General features: G+C 43.7%; 10 non-coding genes across 10 annotated transcripts; 5 read left to right on the top strand and 5 right to left on the bottom strand.

The window, feature by feature from the left end:
* Positions 1–454: 454 nt before the first annotated feature.
* Positions 455–542, bottom strand: trnap-ugg (transfer RNA proline (anticodon UGG)). The gene is given in 2 exon segments: positions 455–490; positions 507–542. It is a non-coding gene; the product is annotated as a tRNA-Pro (tRNA).
* A 1,510-nt stretch (positions 543–2,052) lies between these two features.
* Positions 2,053–2,140, bottom strand: trnap-ugg (transfer RNA proline (anticodon UGG)). The gene is given in 2 exon segments: positions 2,053–2,088; positions 2,105–2,140. It is a non-coding gene; the product is annotated as a tRNA-Pro (tRNA).
* Positions 2,141–2,649: 509 nt separating this feature from the next.
* trnas-gcu (transfer RNA serine (anticodon GCU)) lies at positions 2,650–2,731 on the top strand. Its single transcript has one exon. It is a non-coding gene; the product is annotated as a tRNA-Ser (tRNA).
* A 1,516-nt stretch (positions 2,732–4,247) lies between these two features.
* On the top strand, positions 4,248–4,329 carry trnas-gcu (transfer RNA serine (anticodon GCU)). The gene has a single exon. It is a non-coding gene; the product is annotated as a tRNA-Ser (tRNA).
* A 928-nt stretch (positions 4,330–5,257) lies between these two features.
* Positions 5,258–5,345, bottom strand: trnap-ugg (transfer RNA proline (anticodon UGG)). The gene is given in 2 exon segments: positions 5,258–5,293; positions 5,310–5,345. It is a non-coding gene; the product is annotated as a tRNA-Pro (tRNA).
* A 509-nt stretch (positions 5,346–5,854) lies between these two features.
* Positions 5,855–5,936, top strand: trnas-gcu (transfer RNA serine (anticodon GCU)). The gene has a single exon. It is a non-coding gene; the product is annotated as a tRNA-Ser (tRNA).
* A 3,116-nt stretch (positions 5,937–9,052) lies between these two features.
* trnas-gcu (transfer RNA serine (anticodon GCU)) lies at positions 9,053–9,134 on the top strand. The gene has a single exon. It is a non-coding gene; the product is annotated as a tRNA-Ser (tRNA).
* A 920-nt stretch (positions 9,135–10,054) lies between these two features.
* trnap-ugg (transfer RNA proline (anticodon UGG)) lies at positions 10,055–10,142 on the bottom strand. The gene is given in 2 exon segments: positions 10,055–10,090; positions 10,107–10,142. It is a non-coding gene; the product is annotated as a tRNA-Pro (tRNA).
* A 509-nt stretch (positions 10,143–10,651) lies between these two features.
* Positions 10,652–10,733, top strand: trnas-gcu (transfer RNA serine (anticodon GCU)). The gene has a single exon. It is a non-coding gene; the product is annotated as a tRNA-Ser (tRNA).
* Positions 10,734–11,663: 930 nt separating this feature from the next.
* On the bottom strand, positions 11,664–11,751 carry trnap-ugg (transfer RNA proline (anticodon UGG)). Its single transcript is given in 2 exon segments — positions 11,664–11,699; positions 11,716–11,751. It is a non-coding gene; the product is annotated as a tRNA-Pro (tRNA).
* Between the last annotated feature and the right edge of the window lie 1,215 nt (positions 11,752–12,966).

Genomic DNA, 12,966 nt, shown 5'->3' on the forward strand with positions numbered 1-12,966 from the left:
CAGCACTACCTCAGTACTGCCCTGGAGTGTCAGCCTGGATTATGCACTCAAGTCTCTGGAGTGAGGCTTGAGTATGCTGCCGCTGAGCCACGGCTGACACCTAAACTCAGTTCATTTGGATGGAGTAAAATGACGGAGATAATGAGAAAAATGATAATGGGGTAAATTTTCAACTTGGTGTCCAAGATTAAACCGGGCATCGTTTTAGAAACAGCCCGATTTATGTTGCCATAGATTTCATAAGCTTTGAAAATCAGGCCTGTCGAAAATGGGCGGGGTCGCGGTCAGTTGCGAATCATTCTGGGTCTGTTTAAACCGCGAGTGCTCACAGCCCCGGATCATTCTGTGTCTGTTTGAAATGGCAGAGCTCACAATCTCGGATCATGCCGTTTTTTTAGAAGCAGAGCGATTTCAGCTTTGATGACCGAGTTGTTGAGTTTAACAAAATGTGCCAGGGCTCGTCCGGGATTTGAACCCGGGACCTCTCGCATTTTAATCGTGAAGTGCCCAAAGCGAGAATCATACCCCTAGACCAACGAGCCGCCGATGTCATTTCCCATTTGCATTGAGTTTCACTGCGCTGGTGCGAATCCAGCTCACAGAGGACCTGTTAATACAGTTGAAATATTTTTATCTTTTCCTCAATCCACTTCTTTTTTCGAACAGTTTCCTTGAACCTGCTCACAATTCGCCCCATAAAAAGAGATTCAGCGGCATCAGCGGCCGCATAGACTAATGGATTAGGCATCTGACTTCTGTTGCAAATTCTTCAGTTATCAGAAGATTGAAGGTTCAAGTCCTACAAAGGTCTTTTAATTATCTGGGCGACACTTTTTATATTCTGAATCTGGCGTGAAACCGGCCATTTTTGACAGTCCCTCATCTGAAGTAACGGAAGGCCTGTTGCTTACATTAAGCTGATTGTACATTTTCAACATTGTAGATCTGTGTGCACGGGCAGGATAAGCGGTGAAGTTGAATTTCCTTCAGGGTAGTTCTAATTAGATGTAAAAAGCAAGAAATGGAATATCTGAAAGCAGAATATTGGTGAGACTAGGTGGCCGAGAGGTTAAGGCGATGGACTGCTAATCCAGTGTGCTCTGCACGCGTGGGTTCCAATCCCATCCTCGTCGTTACTGTATTACACGTTTGATGCTGATGCACTTTCCAAGCATTTCACTGAATCTTACTTGAAATACAATTTCTTTAAAATTGCACTGGTGTTGCTGGTCTGTGCCCCTGCATTGCTCATATCTTGGTAAAATTAAAATATTCCAAGAAATTTCTCAACCCACCTTGAATGAAAGTGGAGATGAGATCGTGAATCGGAGATTGAGAACCCTCTCTTCCTTCTTCCTTCCTTTGAGATTGGCACCGAATGAAAAGACCAGAGGCAAATGATTAGGGAACAGGAACATAAATTTCTCCTTTGGAATTTCAAAAATATTTATCAAACTTAAAGACGAGATTTTCTGTTTTTGGGTCTTTGGTTGAGAGATAAATAATGCGCGAGAAATCCTCGTTCTTTTCAGCATTCTCTCATGGGATCTGAAGCCCCAGTTTAACATCTTACTAGAAGGACGGCACTGCCGACAGTGCAGCACTACCTCAGTACTGCCCTGGAGTGTCAGCCTGGATTATGCACTCAAGTCTCTGGAGTGAGGCTTGAGTATGCTGCCGCTGAGCCACGGCTGACACCTAAACTCAGTTCATTTGGATGGAGTAAAATGACGGAGATAATGAGAAAAATGATAATGGGGTAAATTTTCAACTTGGTGTCCAAGATTAAACCGGGCATCGTTTTGGAAACAGCCCGATTTATGTTGCCATAGATTTCATAAGCTTTGAAAATCAGGCCTGTCGAAAATGGGCGGGGTCGCGGTCAGTTGCGAATCATTCTGGGTCTGTTTAAACCGCGAGTGCTCACAGCCCCGGATCATTCTGTGTCTGTTTGAAATGGCAGAGCTCACAATCTCGGATCATGCCGTTTTTTTAGAAGCAGAGCGATTTCAGCTTTGATGACCGAGTTGTTGAGTTTAACAAAATGTGCCAGGGCTCGTCCGGGATTTGAACCCGGGACCTCTCGCATTTTAATCGTGAAATGCCCAAAGCGAGAATCATACCCCTAGACCAACGAGCCGCCGATGTCATTTCCCATTTGCATTGAGTTTCACTGCGCTGGTGCGAATCCAGCTCACAGAGGACCTGTTAATACAGTTGAAATATTTTTATCTTTTCCTCAATCCACTTCTTTTTTCGAACAGTTTCCTTGAACCTGCTCACAATTCGCCCCATAAAAAGAGATTCAGCGGCATCAGCGGCCGCATAGACTAATGGATTAGGCATCTGACTTCTGTTGCAAATTCTTCAGTTATCAGAAGATTGAAGGTTCAAGTCCTACAAAGGTCTTTTAATTATCTGGGCGACACTTTTTATATTCTGAATCTGGCGTGAAACCGGCCATTTTTGACAGTCCCTCATCTGAAGTAACGGAAGGCCTGTTGCTTACATTAAGCTGATTGTACATTTTCAACATTGTAGATCTGTGTGCACGGGCAGGATAAGCGGTGAAGTTGAATTTCTTTCAGGGTAGTTCTAATTAGATGTAAAAAGCAAGAAATGGAATATCTGAAAGCAGTATATTGGTGAGACGAGGTGGCCGAGAGGTTAAGGCGATGGACTGCTAATCCATTGTGCTCTGCACGCGTGGGTTCGAATCCCATCCTCGTCGTTACTGTATTACACGTTTGATGCTGATGCACTTTCCAAGCATTTCACTGAATCTTACTTGAAATACAATTTCGTGAAAATTGCACTGGTGTTGCTGGTCTGTGCCCCTGCATTGCTGATATCTTGTTAAAATTAAAATATTCCAAGAAATTTCTCAACCCACCTTGAATGAAAGTGGAGATGAGATCGTGAATCGGAGATTGAGAACCCTCTCTTCCTTCTTCCTTCCTTTGAGATTGGCACCGAATGAAAAGACCAGAGGCAAATGATTAGGGAACAGGAACATAAATTTCTCCTTTGGAATTTCAAAAATATTTATCAAACTTAAAGACGAGATTTTCTGTTTTTGGGTCTTTGGTTGAGAGATAAATAATGCGCGAGAAATCCTCGTTCTTTTCAGCATTCTCTCATGGGATCTGAAGCCCCAGTTTAACATCTTACTAGAAGGACGGCACTGCCGACAGTGCAGCACTACCTCAGTACTGCCCTGGAGTGTCAGCCTGGATTATGCACTCAAGTCTCTGGAGTGAGGCTTGAGTATGCTGCCGCTGAGCCACGGCTGACACCTAAACTCAGTTCATTTGGATGGAGTAAAATGACGGAGATAATGAGAAAAATGATAATGGGGTAAATTTTCAACTTGGTGTCCAAGAGTAAACCGGGCATCGTTTTAGAAACAGCCCGATTTATGTTGCCATAGATTTCATAAGCTTTGAAAATCATGCCTGTCGAAAATGGGCGGGGTCGCGGTCAGTTGCGAATCATTCTGGGTCTGTTTAAACCGCGAGTGCTCACAGCCCCGGATCATTCTGTGTCTGTTTGAAATGGCAGAGCTCACAATCTCGGATCATGCCGTTTTTTTAGAAGCAGAGCGATTTCAGCTTTGATGACCGAGTTGTTGAGTTTAACAAAATGCGCCAGGGCTCGTCCGGGATTTGAACCCGGGACCTCTCGCATTTTAATCGTGAAATGCCCAAAGCGAGAATCATACTCCTAGACCAACGAGCCGCCGATGTCATTTCCCATTTGCATTGAGTTTCACTGCGCTGGTGCGAATCCAGCTCACAGAGGACCTGTTAATACAGTTGAAATATTTTTATCTTTTCCTCAATCCACTTCTTTTTTCGAACAGTTTCCTTGAACCTGCTCACAATTCGCCCCATAAAAAGAGATTCAGCGGCATCAGCGGCCGCATAGACTAATGGATTAGGCATCTGACTTCTGTTGCAAATTCATCAGTTATCAGAAGATTGAAGGTTCAAGTCCTACAAAGGTCTTTTAATTATCTGGGCGACACTTTTTATATTCTGAATCTGGCGTGAAACCGACCATTTTTGACAGTCCCTCATCTGAAGTAACGGAAGGCCTGTTGCTTACATTAAGCTGATTGTACATTTTCAACATTGTAGATCTGTGTGCACGGGCAGGATAAGCGGTGAAGTTGAATTTCTTTCAGGGTAGTTCTAATTAGATGTAAAAAGCAAGAAATGGAATATCTGAAAGCAGTATATTGGTGAGACGAGGTGGCCGAGAGGTTAAGGCGATGGACTGCTAATCCATTGTGCTCTGCACGCGTGGGTTCGAATCCCATCCTCGTCGTTACTGTATTACACGTTTGATGCTGATGCACTTTCCAAGCATTTCACTGAATCTTACTTGAAATACAATTTCGTGAAAATTGCACTGGTGTTGCTGGTCTGTGCCCCTGCGTTGCTCATATCTTGTTAAAATTAAAATATTCCAAGAAATTTCTCAACCCACCTTGAATGAAAGTGGAGATGAGATCGTGAATCGGAGATTGAGAACCCTCTCTTCCTTCTTCCTTCCTTTGAGATTGGCACCGAATGAAAAGACTAGCGGCAACAGAGGCAAATGATTAGGGAACAGGAACATAAGTTTCTCCTTTGGAATTTCAAAAATATTTATCAAACTTAAAGACGAGATTTTCTGTTTTTGGGTCTTTGGTTGAGAGATAAATAATGCGCGAGAAATCCTCGTTCTTTTCAGCATTCTCTCATGGGATCTGAAGCCCCAGTTTAACATCTTACTAGAAGGACGGCACTGCCGACAGTGCAGCACTACCTCAGTACTGCCCTGGAGTGTCAGCCTGGATTATGCACTCAAGTCTCTGGAGTGAGGCTTGAGTATGCTGCCGCTGAGCCACGGCTGACACCTAAACTCAGTTCATTTGGCTGGAGTAAAATGACGGAGATAATGGGAAAAATGATAATGGAGTAAATTTTCAACTTGGTGTCCAAGATTAAACCGGGCATCGTTTTGGAAACAGCCCGATTTATGTTGCCATAGATTTCATAAGCTTTGAAAATCAGGCCTGTCGAAAATGGGCGGGGTCGCGGTCAGTTGCGAATCATTCTGGGTCTGTTTAAACCGCGAGTGCTCACAGCCCCGGATCATTCTGTGTCTGTTTGAAATGGCAGAGCTCACAATCTCGGATCATGCCGTTTTTTTAAAAGCAGAGCGATTTCAGCTTTGATGACCGAGTTGTTGAGTTTAACAAAATGTGCCAGGGCTCGTCCGGGATTTGAACCCGGGACCTCTCGCATTTTAATCGTGAAATGCCCAAAGCGAGAATCATACCCCTAGACCAACGAGCCGCCGATGCCATTTCCCATTTGCATTGAGTTTCACAGCGCTGGTGCGAATCCAGCTCACAGAGGACCTGTTAATACAGTTGAAATATTTTTATCTTTTCCTCAATCCACTTCTTTTTTCGAACAGTTTCCTTGAACCTGCTCACAATTCGCCCCATAAAAAGAGATTCAGCGGCATCAGCGGCCGCATAGACTAATGGATTAGGCATCTGACTTCTGTTGCAAATTCTTCAGTTATCAGAAGATTGAAGGTTCAAGTCCTACAAAGGTCTTTTAATTATCTGGGCGACACTTTTTATATTCTGAATCTGGCGTGAAACCGGCCATTTTTGACAGTCCCTCATCTGAAGTAACGGAAGGCCTGTTGCTTACATTAAGCTGATTGTACATTTTCAACATTGTAGATCTGTGTGCACGGGCAGGATAAGCGGTGAAGTTGAATTTCTTTCAGGGTAGTTCTAATTAGATGTAAAAAGCAAGAAATGGAATATCTGAAAGCAGAATATTGGTGAGACGAGGTGGCCGAGAGGTTAAGGCGATGGACTGCTAATCCATTGTGCTCTGCACGCGTGGGTTCGAATCCCATCCTCGTCGTTACTGTATTACACGTTTGATGCTGATGCACTTTCCAAGCATTTCACTGAATCTTACTTGAAATACAATTTCGTGAAAATTGCACTGGTGTTGCTGGTCTGTGCCCCTGCATTGCTGATATCTTGTTAAAATTAAAATATTCCAAGAAATTTCTCAACCCACCTGTGGAGATGAGATCGTGAATCGGAGATTGTAAAACCCTCTCTTCCTTCTTCCTTCCTTTGAGATTGGCACCGAATGAAAAGACTAGCGGCAACAGAGGCAAATGATTAGGGAACAGGAACATAAGTTTCTCCTTTGGAATTTCAAAAATATTTATCAAACTTAAAGACGAGATTTTCTGTTTTTGGGTCTTTGGTTGAGAGATAAATAATGCGCGAGAAATCCTCGTTCTTTTCAGCATTCTCTCATGGGATCTGAAGCCCCAGTTTAACATCTTACTAGAAGGACGGCACTGCCGACAGTGCAGCACTACCTCAGTACTGCCCTGGAGTGTCAGCCTGGATTATGCACTCAAGTCTCTGGAGTGAGGCTTGAGTATGCTGCCGCTGAGCCACGGCTGACACCTAAACTCAGTTCATTTGGATGGAGTAAAATGACGGAGATAATGAGAAAAATGATAATGGGGTAAATTTTCAACTTGGTGTCCAAGATTAAACCGGGCATCGTTTTAGAAACAGCCCGATTTATGTTGCCATAGATTTCATAAGCTTTGAAAATCAGGCCTGTCGAAAATGGGCGGGGTCGCGGTCAGTTGCGAATCATTCTGGGTCTGTTTAAACCGCGAGTGCTCACAGCCCCGGATCATTCTGTGTCTGTTTGAAATGGCAGAGCTCACAATCTCGGATCATGCCGTTTTTTTAGAAGCAGAGCGATTTCAGCTTTGATGACCGAGTTGTTGAGTTTAACAAAATGCGCCAGGGCTCGTCCGGGATTTGAACCCGGGATCTCTCGCATTTTAATCGTGAAATGCCCAAAGCGAGAATCATACCCCTAGACCAACCAGCCGCCGATGTCATTTCCCATTTGCATTGAGTTTCACTGCGCTGGTGCCAATCCAGCTCACAGAGGACCTGTTAATACAGTTGAAATATTTTTATCTTTTCCTCAATCCACTTCTTTTTTCGAACAGTTTCCTTGAACCTGCTCACAATTCGCCCCATAAAAAGAGATTCAGCGGCATCAGCGGCCGCATAGACTAATGGATTAGGCATCTGACTTCTGTTGCAAATTCTTCAGTTATCAGAAGATTGAAGGTTCAAGTCCTACAAAGGTCTTTTAATTATCTGGGCGACACTTTTTATATTCTGAATCTGGCGTGAAACCGGCCATTTTTGACAGTCCCTCATCTGAAGGAACGGAAGGCCTGTTGCTTACATTAAGCTGATTGTACATTTTCAACATTGTAGATCTGTGTGCACGGGCAGGATAAGCGGTGAAGTTGAATTTCTTTCAGGGTAGTTCTAATTAGATGTAAAAAGCAAGAAATGGAATATCTGAAAGCAGTATATTGGTGAGACGAGGTGGCCGAGAGGTTAAGGCGATGGACTGCTAATCCATTGTGCTCTGCACGCGTGTGTTCGAATCCCATCCTCGTCGTTACTGTATTACACGTTTGATGCTGATGCACTTTCCAAGCATTTCACTGAATCTTACTTGAAATACAATTTCGTGAAAATTGCACTGGTGTTGCTGGTCTGTGCCCCTGCATTGCTGATATCTTGTTAAAATTAAAATATTCCAAGAAATTTCTCAACCCACCTGTGGAGATGAGATCGTGAATCGGAGATTGTAGAACCCTCTCTTCCTTCTTCCTTCCTTTGAGATTGGCACCGAATGAAAAGACTAGCGGCAACAGAGGCAAATGATTAGGGAACAGGAACATAAGTTTCTCCTTTGGAATTTCAAAAATATTTATCAAACTTAAAGACGAGATTTTCTGTTTTTGGGTCTTTGGTTGAGAGATAAATAATGCGCGAGAAATCCTCGTTCTTTTCAGCATTCTCTCATGGGATCTGAAGCCCCAGTTTAACATCTTACTAGAAGGACGGCACTGCCGACAGTGCAGCACTACCTCAGTACTGCCCTGGAGTGTCAGCCTGGATTATGCACTCAAGTCTCTGGAGTGAGGCTTGAGTATGCTGCCGCTGAGCCACGGCTGACACCTAAACTCAGTTCATTTGGATGGAGTAAAATGACGGAGATAATGAGAAAAATGATAATGGGGTAAATTTTCAACTTGGTGTCCAAGATTAAACCGGGCATCGTTTTAGAAACAGCCCGATTTATGTTGCCATAGATTTCATAAGCTTTGAAAATCAGGCCTGTCGAAAATGGGCGGGGTCGCGGTCAGTTGCGAATCATTCTGGGTCTGTTTAAACCGCGAGTGCTCACAGCCCCGGATCATTCTGTGTCTGTTTGAAATGGCAGAGCTCACAATCTCGGATCATGCCGTTTTTTTAGAAGCAGAGCGATTTCAGCTTTGATGACCGAGTTGTTGAGTTTAACAAAATGTGCCAGGGCTCGTCCGGGATTTGAACCCGGGACCTCTCGCATTTTAATCGTGAAATGCCCAAAGCGAGAATCATACCCCTAGACCAACCAGCCGCCGATGTCATTTCCCATTTGCATTGAGTTTCACTGCGCTGGTGCGAATCCAGCTCACAGAGGACCTGTTAATACAGTTGAAATATTTTTATCTTTTCCTCAATCCACTTCTTTTTTCGAACAGTTTCCTTGAACCTGCTCACAATTCGCCCCATAAAAAGAGATTCAGCGGCATCAGCGGCCGCATAGACTAATGCATTAGGCATCTGACTTCTGTTGCAAATTCTTCAGTTATCAGAAGATTGAAGGTTCAAGTCCTACAAAGGTCTTTTAATTATCTGGGCGACACTTTTTATATTCTGAATCTGGCGTGAAACCGGCCATTTTTGACAGTCCCTCATCTGAAGGAACGGAAGGCCTGTTGCTTACATTAAGCTGATTGTACATTTTCAACATTGTAGATCTGTGTGCACGGGCAGGATAAGCGGTGAAGTTGAATTTCTTTCAGGGTAGTTCTAATTAGATGTAAAAAGCAAGAAATGGAATATCTGAAAGCTGTATATTGGTGAGACGAGGTGGCCGAGAGGTTAAGGCGATGGACTGCTAATCCATTGTGCTCTGCACGCGTGGGTTCGAATCCCATTCTCGTCGTTACTGTATTACACGTTTGATGCTGATGCACTTTCCAAGCGTTTCAGTGAATCTTACTTGAAATACAATTTCGTGAAAATTGCACTGGTGTTGCTGGTCTGTGCCCCTGCATTGCTGATATCTTGTTAAAATTAAAATATTCCAAGAAATTTCTCAACCCACCTGTGGAGATGAGATCGTGAACGGGAGATTGAGAACCCTCTCTTCCTTCTTCCTTCCTTTGAGATTGGCACCGAATGAAAAGACTAGCGGCAACAGAGGCAAATGATTAGGGAACAGGAACATAAGTTTCTCCTTTGGAATTTCAAAAATATTTATCAAACTTAAAGACGAGATTTTCTGTTTTTGGGTCTTTGGTTGAGAGATAAATAATGCGCGAGAAATCCTCGTTCTTTTCAGCATTCTCTCATGGGATCTGAAGCCCCAGTTTAACATCTTACTAGAAGGACGGCACTGCCGACAGTGCAGCACTCCCTCAGTACTGCCCTGGAGTGTCAGCCTGGATTATGCACTCAAGTCTCTGGAGTGAGGCTTGAGTATGCTGCCGCTGAGCCACGGCTGACACCTAAACTCAGTTCATTTGGCTGGAGTAAAATGACGGAGATAATGGGAAAAATGATAATGGAGTAAATTTTCAACTTGGTGTCCAAGATTAAACCGGGCATCGTTTTAGAAAAAGCCCGATTTATGTTGCCATCGATTTCATAAGCTTTGAAAATCAGGCCTGTCGAAAATGGGCGGGGTCGCGGTCAGTTGCGAATCATTCTGGGTCTGTTTAAACCGCGAGTGCTCACAGCCCCGGATCATTCTGTGTCTGATTTGAAATGGCAGAGCTCACAATCTCGGATCATGCCGTTTTTTTAGAAGCAGAGCGATTTCAGCTTTGATGACCGAGTTGTTGAGTTTAACAAAATGTGCCAGGGCTCGTCCGGGATTTGAACCCGGGACCTCTCGCATTTTAATCGTGAAATGCCCAAAGCGAGAATCATACCCCTAGACCAACGAGCCGCCGATGTCATTTCCCATTTGCATTGAGTTTCACTGCGCTGGTGCGAATCCAGCTCACAGAGGACCTGTTAATACAGTTGAAATATTTTTATCTTTTCCTCAATCCCCTTCTTTTTTCGAGCAGTTTCCTTGAACCTGCTCACAATTCGCCCCATAAAAAGAGATTCAGCGGCATCAGCGGCCGCATAGACTAATGGATTAGGCATCTGACTTCTGTTGCAAATTCTTCAGTTATCAGAAGATTAAAGGTTCAAGTCCTGCAAAGGTCTTTTAATTATCTGGGCGACACTTTTTATATTCTGAATCTGGCGTGAAACCGGCCATTTTTGACAGTCCCTCATCTGAAGTAACGGAAGGCCTGTTGCTTACATTAAGCTGATTGTACATTTTCAACATTGTAGATCTGTGTGCACGGGCAGGATAAGCGGTGAAGTTGAATTTCTTTCAGGGTAGTTCTAATTAGATGTAAAAAGCAAGAAATGGAATATCTGAAAGCAGTATATTGGTGAGACGAGGTGGCCGAGAGGTTAAGGCGATGGACTGCTAATCCATTGTGCTCTGGACGCGTGGGTTCGAATCCCATCCTCGTCGCTTACTGTATTACACGTTTGATGCTGATGCACTTTCCAAGCATTTCACTGAATCTTACTTGAAATACAATTTCGTGAAAATTGCACTGGTGTTGCTGGTCTGTGCCCCTGCATTGCTCATATCTTGGTAAAATTAAAATATTCCAAGAAATTTCTCAACCCACCTTGAATGAAAGTGGAGATGAGATCGTGTAATCGGAGATTGAGAACCCTCTCTTCCTTCTTCCTTCTTTTGAGATTGGCACCGAATGAAAAGACTAGCGGCAACAGAGGCAAATGATTAGGGAACAGGAACATAAGTTTCTCCTTTGGAATTTCAAAAATATTTATCAAACTTAAAGACGAGATTTTCTGTTTTTGGGTCTTTGGTTGAGAGATAAATAATGCGCGAGAAATCCTCGTTCTTTTCAGCATTCTCTCATGGGATCTGAAGCCCCAGTTTAACATCTTACTAGAAGGACGGCACTGCCGACAGTGCAGCACTACCTCAGTACTGCCCTGGAGTGTCAGCCTGGATTATGCACTCAAGTCTCTGGAGTGAGGCTTGAGTGTGCTGCCGCTGAGCCACGGCTGACACCTAAACTCAGTTCATTTGGCTGGAGTAAAATGACGGAGATAATGGGAAAAATGATAATGGAGTAAATTTTCAACTTGGTGTCCAAGATTAAACCGGGCATCGTTTTAGAAACAGCCCGATTTATGTTGCCATAGATTTCATAAGCTTTGAAAATCAGGCCTGTCGAAAATGGGCGGGGTCGCGGTCAGTTGCGAATCATTCTGGGTCTGTTTAAACCGCGAGTGCTCACAGCCCCGGATCATTCTGTGTCTGTTTGAAATGGCAGAGCTCACAATCTCGGATCATGCCGTTTTTTTAGAAGCAGAGCGATTTCAGCTTTGATGACCGAGTTGTTGAGTTTAACAAAATGCGCCAGGGCTCGTCCGGGATTTGAACCCGGGACCTCTCGCATTTTAATCGTGAAATGCCCAAAGCGAGAATCATACCCCTAGACCAACGAGCCGCCGATGTCATTTCCCATTTGCATTGAGTTTCACTGCGCTGGTGCGAATCCAGCTCACAGAGGACCTGTTAATACAGTTGAAATATTTTTATCTTTTCCTCAATCCACTTCTTTTATCGAGCAGTTTCCTTGAACCTGCTCACAATTCGCCCCATAAAAAGAGATTCAGCGGCATCAGCGGCCGCATAGACTAATGGATTAGGTATCTGACTTCTGTTGCAAATTCTTCAGTTATCAGAAGATTAAAGGTTCAAGTCCTGCAAAGGTCTTTTAATTATCTGGGCGACACTTTTTATATTCTGAATCTGGCGTGAAACCGGCCATTTTTGACAGTCCCTCATCTGAAGTAACGGAAGGCCTGTGGCTTACATTAAGCTGATTGTACATTTTCAACATTGTAGATCTGTGTGCACGGGCAGGATAAGCGGTGAAGTTGAATTTCTTTCAGGGTAGTTCTAATTAGATGTAAAAAGCAAGAAATGGAATATCTGAAAGCAGTATATTGGTGAGACGAGGTGGCCGAGAGGTTAAGGCGATGGACTGCTAATCCATTGTGCTCTGTACGCGTGGGTTCGAATCCCATTCTCGTCGTTACTGTTTTACACGTTTGATGCTGATGCACTTTCCAAGCGTTTCAGTGAATCTTACTTGAAATACAATTTCGTGAAAATTGCACTGGTGTTGCTGGTCTGTGCCCCTGCATTGCTGATATCTTGTTAAAATTAAAATATTCCAAGAAATTTCTCAACCCACCTTGAATGAAAGTGGAGATGAGATCGTGAATCGGAGATTGAGAACCCTCTCTTCCTTCTTCCTTCCTTTGAAATTCTGTTTTTGGGTCTTTGGTTGAGAGATAAATAATGCGCGAGAAATCCTCGTTCTTTTCAGCATTCTCTCATGGGATCTGAAGCCCCAGTTTAACATCTTACTAGAAGGACGGCACTGCCGACAGTGCAGCACTCCCTCAGTACTGCCCTGGAGTGTCAGCCTGGATTATGCACTCAAGTCTCTGGAGTGAGGCTTGAGTATGCTGCCGCTGAGCCACGGCTGACACCTAAACTCAGTTCATTTGGCTGGAGTAAAATGACGGAGATAATGGGAAAAATGATAATGGAGTAAATTTTCAACTTGGTGTCCAAGATTAAACCGGGCATCGTTTTAGAAACAGCCCGATTTATGTTGCCATAGATTTCATAAGCTTTGAAAATCAGGCCT

Source organism: Somniosus microcephalus, unplaced genomic scaffold, assembly GCF_052327205.1.
Source record: "Somniosus microcephalus isolate GS21.2 unplaced genomic scaffold, FLI_Smic_1.0 unresolved_chr1, whole genome shotgun sequence".
Classification (NCBI taxonomy): Eukaryota; Metazoa; Chordata; class Chondrichthyes; order Squaliformes; family Somniosidae; genus Somniosus; species Somniosus microcephalus.